Genomic DNA, 5,180 nt, shown 5'->3' on the forward strand with positions numbered 1-5,180 from the left:
ATTCTTTACCACCGAGCCACCTGGGAAGCCCAGCCTCAAGTTACTCAATCTTTAAGGAAAGAAAATTACACCTGTGAATTCCCTATGTCACTTATTCTATATAATCTCGAGCGTCTCTACCAAAGTCATGCATTCAGCAAATGTTTATTGAATGATTATTAGGTGAATACAAGTGTGCTGACTATAGTGAAATGCTGTCTGAAAAAAATAAGCTTAAGAAATGATTGTCTGAAATAGGTTTGTAGACAAATCACAACTGTCGAGTTCTAGCTTGTCTAAAAAACCCAGGTACTTCTCAGAACAAACACAATTAAAGAAGTCATAGCACTTAGGCCCAAAAATTAAAGATGAAATGAAATATCATCCTGGCCCTTACGCTTCCACCACACAAAGTTTAAATGCCTATAATTAATTAATTAAAGACAAGTCATTTCAATTGGTGCTAATAATGCTAAAAATAACCATAAAGTTTTTTTGTTCTTTACCTGTTTAAAATGGGAAGAGCATGGAGTATTCTACTTATTTCCAGGTGAGTTCTTCACATTTCCTGACTTGTAAGACAGAAAGTAAGAATATTAATGCGGTTTGAAAAGAAATAGTAAAACTTCTAAAGAAATAGTGCACTGTTTCAAAGTGCACATCTTCCTAATTGAATATTATCTGATGCAAAGTGACCCATGTCTCCATAAGCTAAAGGTATTACTAGGGCTCCCTGAGGGCCCTGTTGTAGAAACTGACTCGGGCCCAGAGGACAGGAGGAAATAAAACTCCATTAATCCTCACTACACAGACTTGGCCAACAGCTGATTCAATAAAACATCCAATCAACAGTGAAAAGATTTCTTCACTACTTTATGTTATCGTCCTTGTTAAGGAAGGTTACTGAATCACTTTGCTATATACCTGAAACTAAAACAATATTGTAAATCAACTAAACTGCGGTAAAATTTAGAGGAAAAAAAAAGAATAGTCACTATGATTGGAACATTAAAAAAAAGGTTTTACACATATGGTAATACTTCCTGTAGGTCCTCTACTCTGTATATCATTCACTGTAGGGGTCAAATCACAAAACATGTTTATTCTGAAAGAGGTTATAATCAGACCACACCCATCCTGCCTAGCTGTCATCTGAGAACATATAATTAGGTCATGTCATCCATGAGAAGTGATGAAGGAAAGGTTCTAGAGGGAAAAATTCATGGGCTACATGTTTAAGACCTTACTTTCTTTCTCATATGTTCTTAAGACTGTAATTCTGAAAACACATTAATAAGACCTGATGTACGTCAAGGAACTGAGCTCCCATGAGTGGCAATCTGAAAAACACTAGGCTGCATTTGGGTGAAAATGGGGCTGTGATTCTGTGGGCGACTTGGTGCAGGTTCTCCTAGGGGCCTTCTCTCAGAGTTACCCATGAGTGAAGGAGGGGGAAAGTGAAAAAGCAGGAACAAACGCCTAACCCTATAATTTCAGAGCATAGTTTCTAGGCAACGTCAGGCTTACTGTAGGGGCTAAGAACCTGTCTCTAAGCACAGTGATCATACATTCCGGTTTGCTCAAGTTATCCATACTGGTTTATACCCGCTGTTTCAGTATAATTAATAAGTGTCCCCTTTCACTCTCAAGGGTATCCTGTCTTGGATGACAAATTATATGACCACTGTATCTACAGACCACAACCACTTGATGATGGAGTTCTGGGGAATAAAGCAAGATGTATTGCTTGGTGGATCATCATACAATATCCAGGTCCACTTGCTGCTCTGAATCTACAGGACTCAGTACCTCTGTGTCTTACTCTATTCCTCCAGAGCCTCTTTCTCACACAGTCACGCACACACCAGAGGCCTTCTTGCTGTTGCTCTTCCAACTTGCCAAGCTCCTTCCTGGGATAAGACCTTTACAAAACAAATCCTTTGACCTAGACTGGTCACTCCCAATTTTTACCTGGCTAAATGCTATTGGTCCTTCAGATCAAGGCTTTCTTCTGCCCTCTGCCCTTCTATTCAGATGAGAATCTTTATTCACATTCATAGCACCCATGCACTTCCTGATTTGTGGAATTCTTTCATTCATGTTTGAATCCTTCACTAATGTATGTTTCACAAGTGCACAATATCCCTTGGACCTCTTAGCACAGAGCATTCAAACATTTGTTGAATAAACAAATGGAATGAGGTAGAACCTAGAAATCTGATGAGTGTTTAAAAAAAGTTGGGGCATGTAATTAATGAAGAGATAAAAACAAGCTTCTGAAGATAAGTGAGATAAGCATGTCCAACAATTGGGTGTGTCATAAAAATCATGTGGTTCTCTACCTAGTTAAATGTATTTCAGGTCTGAATTATCTTAACATAATGCTTGCCAAGTACTTTCAGTGACATCTTATATATTCTACTATGGGTATTTGCCAGCAACTCGATCTCAAAAATATAAACTGCTAAGTTCATAAGCTTTTTAATCTTTTGGACATTAAGAAAATGAGCACATAAAAACATTCTTCTGGTTGAAGAAAACTACTCTGTTGCTAGGAAATTTTTCTTGTTTGATTACATACTACTTATAGTATAATAAAACATGACAGTCAAATATCTCACTAATGAAATAGTGAGCCCATCCACGCTATTACAAATCAGATCTCTCTTGGCAGAAATCATCATGATTTCAGCAAAAACAATATTCTGACTTCAAAAGACAGTTTGTGACTTAGCACAAGCCAGAAATCAATTTTTTTGCATCTCCAGACAGTTTTATTTAAAATATTTTACAATGTAACCATTTTCCTTATAATCTAATTTTAATACATATTGGGTTTCACTGTTCTTTTTAAGTGATTAATGCATTTTAACCCAACACATCTAAAAAATATTATACTATTATTGCAACATGTAATCAATATAACATCAATCAATATTAAAATCCTGAGATAGTTCACAATCTTTTTAATTTGGACCATGTCTTCTAAATTTGGTGTGAATTTGCCCTTATAGCACACCTCAGTGCGGATCAGCTACACTTCATGTAGTCCATAGCTGGTGTCTGCCATATTAACTGCTATGGGCTACAGGAATTAATCAAAATATTTATTTCTAATTAATATGTACTGCCATATGAAGGGGTATTTGTAGCTAAACCTTTAAGGTATAGTAACCCACTGAAATGTCTGAGCCCTTCACTAGCTGAATCATTTTGATCAATTACTTCTCCAAAATGCAGTTTCCTCAGTTATAACATGGGGATAATAATAGCTGGCTTAAAATTCAATGTTCAAAAAACTAAGATCATGGCATCTGGTCACATCACTTCATGGCGAATAGATGGGGGAAAAATGGAAACAGTGGCAGACTTTATTTTCTTGGGCTCCAAAATCACTGCAGATGGTGACAGCAGTCATAACATTAGAAGACTCTTGCTCCTTGGAAGAAAAGCTATGACAAAGCTAGACAGTGTATTAAAAAGCAGAGACATGACTTTGCTGACAAAGGTCTGTATAGTCAAAGTTATGGTTTTTCCAGAAATAATGTATGGATATGAGAGTTGGACCATTAAGAATGCTGAGTGCCAAAGAATTGATGGTTTTGAACTGTGGTGTTGGAGAAGACTCTTGAGAGTCCCTTGGCCAGCAAGGTGATCAAACCAGTCAATCCTAAGGGAAATCAATCCTGAATACTCATTGCAAGGATGGATGCTGAAGCCGAAGCTCCAATACGTTGGCCACCTGATGCAGAGCTGACTCAATGGAAAAGACCCTGATGCTGGGAAAGATTGAAGGCAAAAGGAGAAGGAGATGACACAGGATGAGATGGTTGGATGGCATCACCATTTCATTGGACATGAGTTTGAGGAAACTCTGGAAGATGGTGAAGGACAGGGAAGCCTGGCATGCTGCAGTCCATGGGGTCACAAAGAGTCGAACATGACTGAGTGACTGAACAAATAATAGAACCTGCTTCACAGACTCTTCCTGAGCAAAGAGTTTAGCACCCAGGGCCAAGCTCCCAGCAAGTACTCCATAAATGTCCCATATCCTATGTGGTAGGTCACTTAACTTTTTCAATGAGGAAATAAAAGGTAAGGGAAAATGACCTGTCAAAACCCCAATGAAATTCCAGTTCACTGGGTGTGGTAGGCAGAATAATGGCCCCCCAGAGGTGTTTGCATCCTAATGCTGGAACCTGTGACTGTGCTACTGTACATGGCAAAGGAGAATTACAGTGGCACTGGAGTTAAGGTTGCAAACCAGCTGACCTTACGATAGGGAGATTATCTTGGATTATCTAGGTTGGCCCAATTGAATCACATGGGTTCCTACAGCGTAAGAGAACAGAAGACAGGGTCAAAGAAATAGGACATGAACAGGGCTCAACTGCAGAGGCTGGCTTTGAAGACGGAAGATGAGGGCTGGGAGACGAGGAATGCTGCAGCCTCTAGAGGCTGAGAACTGCCCTTAGCTGACAGCCAGCAAAGCAGACCTTGACCCTATAACCGCCAAGAAACTGAATTCTGTCAACAACCTGAATGAGCAGGAAGTGGATTCTCCCCTGGAACCTCCAGAAAGGACTCAAGGACAACTTGATTTAGCACCAGACGTCTAACCTACAGAGTCTAAGAAAATAGATTTGCATTCATCTCAGTCAGTAACGTTGTGGTCATTTGTTACGGCAGCAAATAGCAAACTAAAACAGATACAAGGACTTTTGACTAATGAGTATAAGCTCTATGGCTCCATTTTCCATCAGGAGATGTTGCCTTCTCCCGTGCAGATGTCACATGACATCTATCATGGCTACCATGTCTAAAGTTGGTCCATTTTCTCTGCTTCTGACATGGATAAACCCACTGAATCATCGAAACAACCCCCATTTACCAGAGCACCAGAACAATTTCCCAAGGTTCCCTGGTGGCTCAGCTGGTAAAGAGTCCACCTGCAATGCAGGAGACCTGGGTTTGATGCCTCAGTTGGGACGATCCCCTGGAGAAGGGAAAGGCTACCCACTCTGGTCTTCTGGCCTGGAGAATTCCATGGACTGTATAGTCCACAGGGTTGCAAAGAGTCGGACTCAACTGAGCCACTTTCACTCACTCAAGGATTCTAAGAGGTGGGGGTGCGGGGGGAACTGGAGAAGAGCATGGCGTGTCCACTATGGAGTCTACTCTCTTGGCTACCAGGTCACGCG

The 5,180-nt window shown here is 40.1% G+C and overlaps 1 long non-coding RNA gene across 1 annotated transcript in view; it reads right to left on the bottom strand.

Annotated features, from left to right (window-relative positions):
• Positions 1 to 5,180, bottom strand: part of LOC104992592 — a 17,697-nt gene that overhangs the window by 3,098 nt on the left and 9,419 nt on the right. Inside the window, exon 3 of the long non-coding RNA XR_825726.1 lies at positions 486 to 551. This is a non-coding gene — a long non-coding RNA (uncharacterized LOC104992592). The remainder of the gene's footprint in view (positions 1 to 485; positions 552 to 5,180) is intronic.

The sequence above is a fragment of the Bison bison genome, unplaced genomic scaffold (assembly GCF_000754665.1).
Source record: "Bison bison bison isolate TAMUID 2011002044 unplaced genomic scaffold, Bison_UMD1.0 scf7180017848590, whole genome shotgun sequence".
Taxonomy (NCBI): domain Eukaryota; kingdom Metazoa; phylum Chordata; class Mammalia; order Artiodactyla; family Bovidae; genus Bison; species Bison bison.